We start from the raw sequence: 16,986 nt of genomic DNA, 5'->3' as shown, positions 1-16,986 counted from the left end.
ATCTTCACCCTCCCACTCCTCCTCCTCCTCCTCCTCTCTCCATCTTCCCTCCTCCAGACGCCCCCCCTCCACACACACACACACACACACACACACCCGATGACAGTGAGATGTGAATGACGGTAGCTAGCGAGGTAAGTGGTGTTTGTGAGTGTGTTTGTCTGTGTTAAAGCCTCGGTCTGAAGGTTAAACACTTCCTGGTCCAGACTGTATCGTCGCCGTGTTGAGAAGGTAGAACTGTTTTAGTGAGTGAGGTCCTGGAGCAGAGAGAGCACCCACCCTCTTCTTCTGTTGTCCTGGAGCAGAGAGATACACCCACCCTGTCTTCTTCTGTTGTCCTGGAGCAGAGAGATACACCCACCCTGTCTTCTTCTGTTGTCCTGGAGCAGAGAGATACACCCACCCTGTCTTCTTCTGTTGTCCTGGAGCAGAGAGATACACCCACCCTGTCTTCTTCTGTTGTCCTGGAGTAGGGAGATACACCCACCCTGTCTTCTTCTGTTGTCCTGGAGCAGAGAGATACACCCACCCTGTCTTCTTCTGCTGTCCTGGAGCAGGGAGAGATACACCCACCCTGTCTTCTTCTGCTGTCCTGGAGCAGGGAGAGATACACCCACCCTGTCTTCTTCTGCTGTCCTGGAGCAGGGAGAGATACACCCACCCTGTCTTCTTCTGCTGTCCTGGAGCAGGGAGAGATACACCCACCCTGTCTTCTTCTGTTGTCCTGGAGCAGGGAGAGATACACCCACCCTGTCTTCTTCTGTTGTCCTGGAGCAGGGAGATACACCCACCCTGTCTTCTTCTGTTGTCCTGGAGCAGGGAGAGATACACCCACCCTGTCTTCTTCTGTTGTCCTGGAGCAGAGAGAGATACACCCACCCTGTCTTCTTCTGTTGTCCTGGAGAAGGGAGATACACCCACCCTGTCTTCTTCTGTTGTCATTATTAAGAGGAGTGTGATCAACATGGCGTCACTCAGCGTTCACTAATAACAGGCTGAGATACGAGAGGATGTTTCTCTGAAGTCTTCCTGCACACACTGACCTTGATTTTATAAAGACTGGTTATCAGTCACCTGGGCTCGTGACATTTCCAGCTAGTATGTTTAAAACATCACGTGTTTTAAAAAGCACAGAGCGTTGCTTCCGTGTTCTCATCGCAACACAGTGACTTGTGTCATCGGTTAGACCTGTAGGGACAGGGTGTCTCAGTCACCCTGTCTTGTCTCAGTCACCCTGTCTTGTCTCAGTCACCCTGTCTTGTCTCAGTCACCCTGTCTTGTCTCAGTCACCCTGTCTTGTCTCGGTCACCCTGTCTTGTCTCGGTCACCCTGTCTTGTCTCAGTCACCCTGTCTTGTCTCGGTCACCCTGTCTTGTCTCAGTCACCCTGTCTTGTCTCAGTCACCCTGTCTTGTCTCAGTCACCCTGTCTTGTCTTGGTCACCCTGTCTTGTCTCAGTCACCCTGTCTTGTCTCAGTCACCCTGTCTTGTCTCAGTCACCCTGTCTTGTCTCAGTCACCCTGTCTTCAATGTGGAGGCTATATACAGGGGTACCAGTACAGAGTCAATGTGGAGGCTATATACAGGGTGTTACGGTACAGAGTCAATGTGGAGGCTATATACAGGGGTACTGGTACAGAGTCAATGTGGAGGCTATATACAGGGGGTACCGGTACAGAGTCAATGTGGAGGCTATATACAGGGGGTACCAGAACAGAGTCAATGTGGAGGCTATATACAGGGGGTACCAGTACAGAGTCAATGTGGAGGCTATATACAGGGGGTACCGGTACAGAGTCAATGTGGAGGCTATATACAGGGGGTACCGGTACAGAGTCAATGTGGAGGCTATATACAGGGGGGTACCGGTACAGAGTCAATGTGGAGGCTATGTACAGGAGGTACTGGTACAGAGTCAATGTGGAGACTATATACCGGGAGTACCGGTACAGAGTCAATGTGGAGGCTATATACAGGGGGTACCGGTACAGAGTCAATGTGGAGGCTATATACAGGGTATTACGGTACAGAGTCAATGTGGAGGCTATATACAGGGGGTACCGGTACAAAGTCAATGTGGAGGCTATATACAGGAGGTACCAGTACAGAGACAATGTGGAGGCTATATACAGGGTATTACGGTACAGAGTCAATGTGGAGGCTATATACAGGGTGTTACGGTACAGAGTCAATGTGGAGGCTATATACAGGGGGTACCGGTACAGAGTCAATGTGGAGGCTATATACAGGAGGTACCAGTACAGAGACAATGTGGAGGCTATATACAGGGTATTACGGTACAGAGTCAATGTGGAGGCTATATACAGGGTATTACGGTACAGAGTCAATGTGGAGGCTATATACAGGGTGTTACGGTACAGAGTCAATATGGAGGCTATATACAGGGTGTTACGGTACATAGATAATGTGGAGGCTATATACAGGGTATTACGGTACAGAGTCAATGTGGAGTCTATATACAGGGTATTACGGTACAGAGTCAATGTGGAGGCTGTATACAGGGTATTACGGTACAGAGTCAATGTGGAGGCTATATACAGGGGGTACCTGTACAGAGTCAATGTGGAGTCTATATACAGGGTATTACGGTACAGAGTCAATGTGGAGGCTATATACAGGGTATTACGGTACAGAGTCAATGTGGAGTCTATATACAGGGTATTACGGTACAGAGTCAATGTGGAGGCTATATACAGGGTATTACGGTACAGAGTCAATGTGGAGGCTATATACAGGGTATTACTGTACAGAGTCAACGTGGAGGCTATATACAGGGTATTACGGTACAGAGTCAATGTGGAGGCTATATACAGGGGGTACATGTACAGAGTCAATGTGGAGGGTATATACAGGGGGTACCGGTACAGAGTCAATGTGGAGGCTATATACAGGGTATTACGGTACAGAGTCAATGTGGAGGCTATATACAGGGGGTACCGGTACAGAGTCAATGTGGAGGCTATATACAGGGGGTACCGGTACAGAGTCAATGTGGAGGCTATATACAGGGGTACCGGTACAGAGTCAATGTGGAGGCTATATACAGGGGGTACCGGTACAGAGTCAATGTGGAGGCTGTATACAGGGTATTACGGTACAGAGTCAATGTGGAGGCTATATACAGGGGGTACCGGTACAGAGTCAATGTGGAGGCTATATACAGGGGGTACCAGTACAGAGTCAATGTGGAGGCTATATACAGGGTATTACGGTACAGAGTCAATGTGGAGGCTATATACAGGGTGTTACGGTACAGAGTCAATGTGGAGGCTATATACAGGGGGTACCAGTACAGAGTCAATGTGGAGGCTATATACAGGGTATTACGGTACAGAGTCAATGTGGAGGGGTTCTGATACGTTGTTTGTTGCCTCCAGCCTTTAGGGACACACTGTTTTCACTTTCAATGACTCAATATTTTCATTTTTTTTATTACGAAAACAGACCACTGTGGTCGGGAATGTCAATACAATCCAACGAGCCGGGGAAATGATCACAAGTCAGTCATAACCTAAGCTAATAGGGCTCAAGGCCCGCGGGTCGAATAGGACACAAACGACTATGAATGAGTCATCAACTTTATTAAATCACGATCCTGATGTGCTCACGCTGGTGAATTCAACTTCAATGTCTCTGCTTTCGTGTGCCCCGATGACAGCTCGCAGCGGAGGGAGGGAGGGAGGGGAGGGAGGGGGGAGGGAGGGGAGGGAGGGGGAGGGGAGGGGAGGGGGGATGGATGGATGGAGGGGGGGGGGGTACACGTGCCAAAGTCCGAGCTGGGCTACTAAAATGTTGCAGTCTGGCATCGGTTTTAAAAGCTTGACAATGAATAACTCCAAAAACAACACAGCCTGCAACACAACACAGAGGAGAACCATGCAGGTCTTTTACAGCAACATTTAGGCAGTAAACGAGGCTGGCTACTCTACTGTATATACCATACAGTAAGACTGGCTACTCTACTGTAGATACCATACAGTAAGGCTGGCTACTCTAATGTAGATATCATACAGTAAGGCTGGCTACTCTACTGTAGATACCATACAGTAAGGCTGGCTACTCTAATGTAGATATCATACAGTAAGGCTGGCTACTCTACTGTAGATACCATACAGTAAGGCTGGCTACTCTAATGTAGATATCATACAGTAAGACTGGCTACTCTACTGTAGATACCATACAGTAAGGCTGGCTACTCTAATGTAGATATCATACAGTAAGGCTGGCTACTCTACTGTAGATACCATACAGTAAGGCTGGCTACTCTACTGTAGATATCATACAGTATGACTGGCTACTCTACTGTAGATACCATACAGTATGACTGGTTACTCTACTGTAGATACCATACAGTATGACTGGCTACTCTACTGTAGATACCATACAGTAAGACTGGCTACTCTACTGTAGATATCATACAGTAAGACTGGCTACTCTACTGTAGATATCATACAGTAAGGCTGGCTACTCTACTGTAGATATCATACAGTAAGACTGGCTACTCTACTGTAGATACCATACAGTAAGGCTGGCTACTCTACTGTAGATATCATACAGTAAGACTGGCTACTCTACTGTAGATATCATACAGTAAGGCTGGCTACTCTACTGTAGATATCATACAGTAAGGCTGGCTACTCTACTGTAGATATCATACAGTAAGACTGGCTACTCTACTGTAGATACCATACAGTAAGGCTGGCTACTCTACTGTAGATATCATACAGTAAGACTGGCTACTCTACTGTAGATACCATACAGTAAGGCTGGCTACTCTAATGTAGATATCATACAGTAAGACTGGCTACTCTACTGTAGATACCATACAGTAAGGCTGGCTACTCTACTGTAGATACCATACAGTAAGACTGGCTACTCTACTGTAGATACCATACAGTAAGACTGGCTACTCTACTGTAGATATCATACAGTAAGGCTGGCTACTCTACTGTAGATACCATACAGTAAGACTGGCTACTCTACTGTAGATACCATACAGTAAGGCTGGCTACTCTACTGTAGATACCATACAGTAAGGCTGGCTACTCTACTGTAGATACCATACAGTAAGACTGGCTACTCTACTGTAGATACCATACAGTAAGGCTGGCTACTCTACTGTAGATATCATACAGTAAGGCTGGCTACTCTACTGTAGATACCATACAGTAAGGCTGGCTACTCTACTGTAGATACCATACAGTAAGACTGGCTACTCTACTGTAGATACCATACAGTAAGACTGGCTACTCTACTGTAGATACCATACAGTAAGGCTGGCTACTCTACTGTAGATACCATACAGTAAGGCTGGCTACTCTACTGTAGATACCATACAGTAAGGCTGGCTACTCTACTGTAGATATCATACAGTAAGACTGGCTACTCTACTGTAGATACCATACAGTAAGACTGGCTACTCTACTGTAGATACCATACAGTAAGGCTGGCTACTCTACTGTAGATACCATACAGTAAGGCTGGCTACTCTACTGTAGATACCATACAGTAAGGCTACTCTACTGTAGATATCATACAGTAAGACTGGCTACTCTACTGTAGATACCATACAGTAAGACTGGCTACTCTTCTGTAGATACCATACAGTAAGGCTGGCTACTCTACTGTAGATACCATACAGTAAGACTGGCTACTCTACTGTAGATACCATACAGTAAGACTGGCTACTCTACTGTAGATACCATACAGTAAGACTGGCTACTCTACTGTAGATATCATACAGTAAGACTGGCTACTCTACTGTAGATACCATACAGTAAGACTGGCTACTCTACTGTAGATACCATACAGTAAGACTGGCTACTCTACTGTAGATACCATACAGTAAGACTGGCTACTCTACTATAATACACCATACAGTAAGGCTGGCTACTCTACTGTAGATACACCATCTATGTTAATGTTGAGTAACTCTAGGGGACTGATCTATGTTAATGTTGAGTAACTCTAGGGGAACTGTAGGGGACTGATCTATGTTAATGTTGAGTAACTCTAGGGGACTGATCTATGTTAATGTTGAGTAACTCTAGGGGAACTGTAGGGGACTGATCTATGTTAATGTTGAGTAACTCTAGGGGACTGATCTATGTTAATGTTGAGTAACTCTAGGGGACTGATCTATGTTAATGTTGAGTAACTCTAGGGGAACTGTAGGGGACTGATCTATGTTAATGTTGAGTAACTCTAGGGGACTGATCTATGTTAATGTTGAGTAACTCTAGGGGAACTGTAGGGGACTGATCTATGTTAATGTTGAGTAACTCTAGGGGACTGATCTATGTTAATGTTGAGTAACTCTAGGGGACTGATCTATGTTAATGTTGAGTAACTCTAGGGGAACTGTCGGGGACTGATCTATGTTAATGTTGAGTAACTCTAGGGGACTGATCTATGTTAATGTTGAGTAACTCTAGGGTACTGATCTATGTTAATGTTGAGTAACTCTAGGGGACTAATCTATGTTACTGTTCAGTAACTCTAAGGGTAGTGATCTATGTTAATGTTGAGTAACTCTAGGGTAGTGATCTATGTTAATGTTAGTAACTCTAGGGGAACTGGTTGAATAACAGAGTCCATAGATAACAGTCACCAGGCCACCAGATGGTGAGGAACTCTAGGGGAACTGGTTGAATAACAGAGTCCATAGATAACAGTCACCAGGCCACCAGATGGTGAGGAACTCTAGGGGAACTGGTTGAATAACAGAGTCCATAGATAACAGTCACCAGGCCACCAGATGGTGAGGAACTCTGGGGGAACTGGTTGAATAACAGAGTCCATAGATAACAGTCACCAGGCCACCAGATGGTGAGGAACTCTAGGGGAACTGGTTGAATAACAGAGTCCATAGATAACAGTCACCAGGCCACCAGATGGTGAGGAACTCTAGGGGAACTGGTTGAATAACAGAGTCCATAGATAACAGTCACCAGGCCACCAGATGGTGAGGAACTCTGGGGGAACTGGTTGAATAACAGAGTCCATAGATAACAGTCACCAGGCCACCAGATGGTGAGGAACTCTTAGGGGAACTGGTTGAATAAACAGAGTCCATAGATAACAGTCACCAGGCCACCAGATGGTGAGGAACTCTAGGGGAACTGGTTGAATAACAGAGTCCATAGATAACATGTCGACCAGGCCACCAGATGGTGAGGAACTCTAGTGGAACTGGTTGAATAACAGAGTCCATAGATAACAGTCACCAGGCCACCAGATGGTGAGGAGCTCCAGAGATGGATGTTCCTGAACCCCCTTTACTATGAGGAGGAGACAGAGAAGATTAGAAGACACTCTCACTGTCCTTTCTCTCTCACTGTCCTCTCTCTCTCACTGTCCTCTCTCTCACCTCTCGCTTTCGCTGTCCCCTCTCGCTCTCGTTCTCACTGTCCTCTCTCCTTCACTGTCCCCTCTCTCCTCACTGTCCTATCTCTCTCTCTCCCTCACTGTCCCCTCTCACCTCTCTCGCTCGCTCTCTCTCTCACTGTCCTCTCTCTCTCACTGTCCCCTCTCTCGCTCTCACTGTCCCCTTCCTCTCACGTCTCTCGCTCGCTCTCTCTCTCTCACGTGCGCTCTCCTCTCTCTCTCTCTCTCTCCCTCTCTATCCTCTCTCTCTCTCCACTCCCCTCCCTCTCTCTCCTCTTTCTTATCTCTCTTTCTCATCTCACTCTGTCTCCTCTCCCCTCACTCTCTCTTTCCCTCCTCTCTCTCTCTCCACTCCCCTCCCTCTCTCTCTCTCTCCCCTCTCCTATCTCTCTTTCTCCTCTCCTCTCCCCTCTCTCTCTCTCCCCTCTCTCTCCTCTCCTCTCTCTCTCACTCCCCTCTCTCCCCTCCTCCGTATACCCTTGTTCCCTGACTACATTACAAATCATGTTGATTAGGAGAATGACATCTCAAAGCCCTTTTAGTTTCCTTCTCTCATTTGTCCCTCTCAGGCCCCTGTAGCCTGATAGTGATTGGTGATTGAGAGAGAAGGGTCTGGTAGGGTAGAGCTGTACTATATCACACTGGTTACTGTTAATTCACTGTAAGGTTGCGGAATTCTTGTGACTTGCCCAAAATTCCCTGGTTGGAAGATTCCCAGAATCAGAAGAGAATAAGCAGGAAACCTGTGAATATTCCAACTGGGATTTCTGGAAAGCCTGGGAATTAACTCTAGCTCATTGGGAAAATATGTGACTGTACTGAATCTCAAACGGAGCACTCGATCATTCCAAATGCCCATTCACGAGTCAATCTCAAACGGAGCACTGGATCATTCCATATGCCCGTCCACGAGTCAATCTCAAACGGAGCACTGGATCATTCCATATGCCCGTCCACAAGTCAATCTCAAACGGAGCACTCGATCATTCCATATGCCCGTTCACGAATGAATCTGAAACGCCAGGTGTCGAGCCATCGGGTCCCTCACTGCTCCCTTCGAGAAGCCCCTTCATCGTGTGCACCCTTCTTCCCATGAATATTAGCATGTTACCTAGCAACAACAGTCACTTCTACACCGCACTAAGAAATAGTCTGAATAATTTAAATCAGAATAATCTAATCTGTAATTTATTTTAGAAGTTTAATTTTGATATCTTGGTCGTGCGAGTTTCATGTATTTCATGAAAACTGCCCGTTATTAACTAGCTAGCTAACCAGCTAGTTACTTCCCCCGTTATTAACTAGCTAGCTAAACCTGAGCCAGGCACTTGTCCATTATTAACTAGCTAGCTAAACCTGAGCCAGTCACTTCCCCGTTATTAACTAGCTAGCTAAACCTGAGCCAGTCACTTCCCCGTTATTAACTAGCTAGCTAAACCTGAAGCCAGACACTTCCCCATTATTAACTAGCTAGCTAAACCTGAGCCAGGCACTTGTCCGTTATTAACTAGCTAGCTAAACCAGTCACTTGTCCGTTATTAACTAGCTAGCTAAACCTGAGCCAGTCACTTCTCCATTATTAACTAGCTAGCTAAACCTGAGCCAGTCACTTGTTCATTATTAACTAGCTAGCTAAACCTGAGCCAGTCACTTCCCGCTATTAACTAGCTAGCTAAACCTGAGCCAGACACTACCCCATTATTAACTAGCTAGCTAACCTGAGCCAGGCACTTGTCCATTATTAACTAGCTAGCTAAACCTGAGCCATTCACTTGTCCGTTATTAACTAGCTAGCTAAACCAATCACTTGTCCGTTATTAACTAGCTAGCTAAACCTGAGCCAGTCACTTCCCCGTTATTAACTAGCTAGCTAAACCTCAGCCAGTCACTTCCTCATTATTAACTAGCTAGCTAAACCTGAGCCAGTCACTTCCCCATTATTAACTAGCTAGCTAAACCTGAGCCAGTCACTTCCCCATTATTAACTAGCTAGCTAAACCTGAGCCAGTCACTTCCCCATTATTAACTAGCTAGCTAAACCTGAGCCAGTCACTTCCCCATTATTAACTAGCTAGCTAAACCTGAACCAGTCACTTCCCCATTATTAACTAGCTAGCTAGACTTGAGCCAGTCACTTCCCCATTATTAACTAGTGAGCCAACCTGAGCCCAGCCACTTCCCCATTATTAACTAGCTAGCTAAACCTGAGCCAGTCACTTGTCCGTTATTAACTAGCTAGCTAAACCTTCCAATACCCATGGTTCATAGCAAGTGAGGAAACCATGCTACAAGACAGGTCGGGTATCAATGTTCGCAAATTGATTTTGAATTTTGGCTATTGATATAAGTGTCAGTTGGACTGTAGTCCATCATGGTGACTGTAACATACTGCCTGGCTGTAGTACATCATGGTGACTGTACCATACTGCCTGGCTGTAGTACATCATGGTGACTGTACCATACTGCCTGGCTGTAGTCCATCATGGTGACTGTAACATACTGCCTGGCTGTAGTACATCATGGTGACTGTAACATACTGCCTGGTTGTAGTACATCATGGTGACTGTAACATACTCTATGGCTGTAGTTCATCATGGTGACTGTAACATACTGCCTGGCTGTAGTCCATCATGGTGACTGTACATACTGCCTGGCTGTAGTCCATCATGGTGACTGTAACATACTGCCTGGCTGTAGTCCATCATGGTGACTGTAACATACTGCCTGGCTGTAGTCCATCATGGTGACTGTAACAGACCCTTATGGCTGTAGTACATCATGGTGACTGTAACATACTGCCTGGCTGTAGTCCATCATGGTGACTGTAACATACTGCCTGGCTGTAGTCCATCATGGTGACTGTAACATACTGCCTGGCTGTAGTCCATCATGGTGACTGTAACATACTGCCTGGCTGTAGTCCATCATGGTGACTGTAACATACTGCCTGGCTGTAGTCCATCATGGTGACTGTAACATACTGCCTGGCTGTAGTCCATCATGCGGACAAACCCCTCCCCCTAACCCGGGGGACCTGTGCGCCGAGAGAGAGAGCAGGGTGAGAGAGAGAGGTCTGGTCTATTTTCAGTCAAATTTGCCTTCCCGAGCCCTGGTTGTGTTACCCTCGTGACGTGGTTGGTTCCTGCACCACTACCCCACCACCTGACTGCATCTCGGCGTGTCGTGGTGTGACAGCCCTGCTCGGTCCACCCTACTACGACCCAGAAGCCCCCCCGCGACCCCCAGAACCAGGCATAACACCGGTGTCAACAGTTGAGCTAACAGCCAAAGGAACATCCAGTCGGTCAGCTAACCAGCCAGGCCTGTAGCGTTCATGAACACCTGTTGAGCAGCGCAGGCAGCACGTAGCAGCCCAACGGCTCCAAGATACCTTCTAGTCATGAACACCTGTTGAGCAGTGCAGGCAGCACATAGCAGCCCAACGGCTCCGACACAATCTTCTAGTTATAGCTTGATCGGAAAAGTCATTAAGAGAGTCGGTACTGTAGCCCACGCTAGGCTAAAGCTGGCCTAATGTTTTGTTTTGCTACTTGGCTTGGAAATTTAAACCAAACCTGTCAGGAGTCATATAGCTGACACAGAGCTTATTTATTTATAGACCTGAGAGAGGAGAGGATGGGAGAGGAGAGAGGGAGGGGAGGAGAGTAGGGGGAGGGGAGGGGAGGAGAGAGAGAGGGGAGGGGAGAGAGAGGGGAGAAGAGAGGGGAGGGGAGCGGAAAGGAGGGGAGGGGGGGAGAGAGGGGAGAGAGAGCGGAGAGGGAAGGGGAGCGGAGCGGAGAGGGAAGGGGAGCGGAGCGGAGAGGGGAGGGAGGGGAGGAGGAGAGGGAGGGGAGGAGAGTAGAGAGAGGGGAGCGGAGAGGAGAGAAAGGGGAGGGGAGAAGAGTAGGGGAGCGGAGAGGAGAGAGGGGAGCAGAGAGTAAGGGAGGGGAGGAGAGGTGAGGAGACTTGCTGCCATGAACCAATGTAGGTCTCAGTCAGGTCCAACAATGAGGTGGTCTTCCTAAATGGATTAGTTTGATTTTTGTATGGGTCCTAATCCCCTGAACCTCTGGATGGGTCCTATCTGAACCTAGGACCAACCCTAATCCCCTGGACCTCTGGATGGGTCCTAACCCCCTGAACCTCTGGATGGATCCTAATCCCCTGGACCTCTGGATAGGTCCTAATCCCCTGAACCTCTGGATGGGTCCTAACCCCCTGAACCTCTGGATGGATCCTAATCCCCTGGACCTCTGGATGGGTCCTAATCCCCTGGACCTCTGGATGGGTCCTAACCCCCTGGACCTCTGGATGGGTCCTAATCCCCTGGACCTCTGGATGGGTCCTAATCCCCTGGACTTCTGGATGGGTCCTAATCCCCTGGACCTCTGGATGGGTCCTAATCCCCTGGACTTCTGGATGGGTCCTGGACTCCTGGATGGGTCCTGGATTTATGGATGGGTCATAACCCCCTGGACTCCTGGATGGGTCCTAACACCCTGGACTCCTGGATGGGTCCTAACACCCTGGACCTCTGGATGGGTCCTAACACCCTGGACTCCTGGATGGGTCCTAATACCCTGGACCTCTGGATGGGTTCTAATCCCCTGGACCTCTGGATGGGTCCTAATCCCCTGGACTTCTGGATGGGTCCTGGACTCCTGGATGGGTCCTGGATTTATGGATGGGTCATAACCCCCTGGACTCCTGGATGGGTCCTAACACCCTGGACCTCTGGATGGGTCCTAACACCCTGGACTCCTACATGGGTCCTAATACCCTGGACCTCTGGATGGGTCCTAACACCCTGGACTCCTGGATGGGTCCTAATCCCCTGGACCTCTGGATGGGTCCTAACCCCCTGGACTCCTGGATGGGTCCTGGACTTCTGGATGGGTCCTGGACCTCTGGATGGGTCCTAACCCCCTGGACTTCTGGATGGGTCCTAACCCCCTGGACTCCTGGATGGGTCCTAACCCCCTGGACTCCTGGATGGGTTCTAACCCCCTGGACTTCTGGATGGGTCCTGGACTACTGGATGGGTCCTGGACTACTGGATGGGTCCTAACCCCCTGGACTTCTGGATGGGTCCTAACCCCCTGGACTTCTGGATTGGTCCTAATCCCCTGGACTCCTGGATGGGTCCTGGACTTCTGGATGGGTCCTGGACTTCTGGATGGGTCCTGGACTTCTGGATGGGTCATAACCTCCTAGACTTCTGGATGGGTCCTAATCCCCTGGACTTCTACATGGGTCCTAATCCCCTGGACCTCTGGATTGGTCCTGGACTTCTGGATGGGTACTAATCCCCTGGACTTCTGGATGGGTCCTAACCTCCTGGACTTCTGGATGGGTACTAATCCCCTGGACTTCTGGATGGGTCCTAATCCCCTGGATTTATGGATGGGTCCTGGAAGTCTGGATGGGTCCTAATCCCCTGGACTTCTGGATGGGTCCTAACCCCCTGGACTTCTGGATGGGTCCTAATCCCATGGACTTCTGGATGGGTCCTAATCCCCTGGACTTCTGGATGGGTCCTAATCCCCTGGACTTCTGGATGGGTCCTAATCCCTTGGACTTCTGGATGGGTCCTAATCCCCTGGACTTCTGGATGGGTCCTGGACTTCTGGATGGGTCCTAATCCTCTGGACTTCTGGATGGGTCCTAATCCCCTGGACTTCTGGATGGGTCCTGGACTTCTGGATGGGTCCTAACCCCCTGGACTTCTGGATGGGTCCTGGACTTCTGGATGGGTCCTAACCTCCTGGACTTCTGGATGGGTCCTGGACTTCTGGATGGGTCCTAACCTCCTGAACTTCTGGATGGGTCCTAACCCTCTGGACTTCTGGATGGGTCCTAACCCCCTGGACTTCTGGATGGGTCCTAACCTCTTGGACTTCTGGATGGGTCCTAACCCCCTGGACTTCTGGATGGGTCCTAATCTCTTGGACTTCTCCCTCTACAACTGCTGTACTGGCTGATTGACCCCGTCCTCCTCTTAGGGTTCTTAGCCCTGCTCCCCTAACAAGCCAGACAGACATGCAGCCAGACAGGCAGCCAGCCAGCCAGGCAGGCAGGGCAAGCAGGCCAGAAGTCCAGAAGTCCAGGACCCACGTACAACATGAAACCACGTTCATTCACGTTAGAGGCCTGCTAGAGTTAGCGGCAGGCCGGCGGGCGAGTGCTATCCACCGTCGTAGTACGGATGAGGCCTGACCTGTAATGAAGCTGGCTAGCTATCCACCGTCGTAGTACGGATGAGGCCTGACCTGTAATGAAGCTGGCTAGCTATCCACCGTCGTAGTACGGATGAGGCCTGACCTGTAATGAAGCTGGCTAGCTATCCACCGTCGTAGTACGGATGAGGCCTGACCTGTAATGAAGCTGGCTAGCTATCCACCGTCGTAGTACGGATGAGGCCTGACCTGTAATGAAGCTGGCTAGCTATCCACCGTCGTAGTACGGATGAGGCCTGACCTGTAATGAAGCTGGCTAGCTATCCACCGTCGTAGTACGGATGAGGCCTGACCTGTAATGAAGCTGGCTAGCTATCCACCGCCGTAGTATGGATGAGGCCTGACCTGTAATGAAGCTGGCGAGCTTTATGAAACCGGTAGGATGCCCCTCTGGTCTCCAGGACCAGGGTTTATCCATCTAATGCATCTTCACTGTACTACAGAACATGGAGGAGTTTTTATATGAATTACACCCTTTTACTAATGTGCCCTGGTCTAAAGTAGTGTACTATATAGGGAATAGTGTGCCATTGGGTTATGGTCTATAGTAGTGCACTATATAGGGAATATGGTCCTGTTCTAAAGTAGTGCACTATATAGGGAATAGGGTTCCATTGGGTTCCGATCTATAGTAATGCACTATATAGGGAATAGGGTGCCATTGGGTTCTGGTCTATAGTAGTGCACTATATAGGGAATATGGTCCTGGTCTAAAGTAGTGCACTATATAGGGAATAGGGTCCTGGTCTAAAGTAGTGCACTATATAGGGAACAGGGTTCCATTGGGTTCCGATCTATAGTAATGCACTATATAGGGAATAGGGTGCCATTGGGTTCTGGTCTATAGTAGTGCACTATATAGGGAATATGGTCCTGGTCTAAAGTAGTGCACTATATAGGGAATAGGGCCCTGGTCTAAAGTAGTGCACTATATAGGGAATAGGGTTCCATTGGGTTCTGGTCTATAGTAGTGCACTATATAGGGAATAGGGTGACATTGGGTTCTGGTCTATAGTAGTGCACTATATAGGGAATAGGGCTATGGTCTATAGTAGTGCACTATATCGGGAATAGGGTGCCATTGGGTTCTGGTCTATAGTAGTGCACTATATAGGGCATAGGGTGCCATTTGGGACAGATAGTGTATATATACAGCCCTGCTCTGGTGCAGAGAAGTCACTTATAGTTGCGGGACCCCATCCAGCAGCCCACACAGCCAAGCCCTATTACCCAACCACAGTGTGGTCTACAGCAGGCTAGGAGATCAACCCACAGGCATGAGGTTATGGGTCCTCTGGGAGGGAGGGAGGGGGGGAGGGAGAGAGAGAGAGGGAGGGAGACAGAGGGGGGGAGGGAGAGAGAGGGAGGGAGACAGAGGGGGGGAGGGAGAGAGAGGGAGGGAGACAGAGAGAGGGAGGGAGGGAAGGGAGAGAGACAGAGAGAGAGGGAGAGATGGAAGGAGGGAGGGAGGGAGGGAGGGAGGGAGGGAGGGAGGGGAGAAATTGAGAGAGAGGGGGAGAGGAGAGAAAGAGATGGGAGGGAGGACGTTGAGAGAGAGCAACATTAACATAGATCAGTCCCCCTATAGTTCCCCTAGAGTTACTCAACATTAACATAGATCAGTCCCCTAGAGTTACTCAACATTAACATAGATCAGTCCCCCTATAGTTCCCCTAGAGTTACTCAACATTAACATAGATCAGTCCCCTAGAGTTACTCAACATTAACATAGATCAGTCCCCCTATAGTTCCCCTAGAGTTACTCAACATTAACATAGATCAGTCCTCTAGAGTTACTCAACATTAACATAGATCAGTCCCCTAGAGTTACTCAACATTAACATAGTTCAGACCCACAACCCCCTCAGTCTGATACACCGTTACACCCCCCCAGTCTGATACACCGTTACCCCCCACCCTCTGTCTGATACACCGTTACCCCCCACCCTCAGTCTGATACACCGTTACCCCCCACCCTCAGTCTGATACACCGTTACCCCCCCCCACCCTCAGTCTGATGCACCGTTACCCCCCCACCCTCAGTCTGATCTCCGTTACCCCCCCACCCTCAGTCTACGTTACCCCCCCCCCACTCTCAGTTTGATACTCCGTTACCCCCCCCACCCTCAGTCTGATACTCCGTTACCCCCCCCCCCACCCTCAGTCTGATACTCCATTACCCCCCCACCCTCAGTCTGATACTCCGTTACCCCCCCACCCTCAGTCTGATCCTCCGTTACCCCCCCCCACTCTCAGTCTGATACTCCATTACCCCCCCACCCTCAGTCTGATACTCCGTTACCCCCCCACCCTCAGTCTGATACTCCGTTACCCCCCCACCCTCAGTCTGATACTCCGTTACCCCCCCCACCCTCAGTCTGATACTCCGTTACCCCCCCACCCTCACTCTGATACACCGTTACCCCCCCACCCTCAGTCTGATACATCGTTACCCCCCCACCCTCAGTCTGATACACCGTTACCCCCCCCACCCTCAGTCTGATACACCGTTACCCCCCCACCCTCAGTCTGATACTCCGTTACCCCCCCACCCTCAGTCTGATACACCGTTACCCCCCAGCCTCAGTCTGATACACCGTTACCCCCCCCACCCTCAGTCTGATACACCGTTACCCCCCCCACCCTCAGTCTGATACACCGTTACCCCCCCCCCCACCCTCAGTCTGATACTCCGTTACCCCCCACCCTCAGTCTGATACACCGTTACCCCCCCCCACCCTCAGTCTGATACACTGTAACCCCCCCAACCTCAGTCTGATACACCGTTAACCCCCCCCCCCTCCACCCTCAGTCTGATACACCGTTTACCCCCCACCCTCAGTCTGATACACCGTTACACCCCCCTCCCCCGCTCAGGGCTGAAACAGAAATAACCGGAGAGCGCCAAAGCCCCTCTGAACTCCCCAGGCTCATCAGATGTTCCGCTGCGTTCTCTTCATCGTTATTCCGAGACATTCCACGGCACGCCAGAGCCCTCTCCCTAATCCCCACGGCATGCTAGTCATTATCAATACCATCCCCTGGCATTACCTCAGCCACATATTGTTGCTAAAGATTATTAGTTAAGAATAAACTAAACCTCCTGAAAGTCTTGAGTTTCATAGAGATTTATCAAGAGGAAATGTTATTCTTGGCTTTGTGGGACACACTTTGAACACATGGCTACCTCAAAGGCTGAACACAGGAACATGGTTACTACCTGGGACTAGATGAGATATTCACTGTGTCCTCAAAGGCTGAACACAGGAACATGGTTACTACCTGGGACTAGATGAGATATTCACTGTGTCCTCAAAGGCTGAACACAGGAACATGGTTACTAC

This window comes from Oncorhynchus clarkii, chromosome 3, assembly GCF_045791955.1.
Source record: "Oncorhynchus clarkii lewisi isolate Uvic-CL-2024 chromosome 3, UVic_Ocla_1.0, whole genome shotgun sequence".
NCBI classification, from domain to species: Eukaryota; Metazoa; Chordata; class Actinopteri; order Salmoniformes; family Salmonidae; genus Oncorhynchus; species Oncorhynchus clarkii.
The sequence above is the reverse complement of the archived record's forward strand: the minus strand, read 5'-3'. Positions refer to the sequence as shown.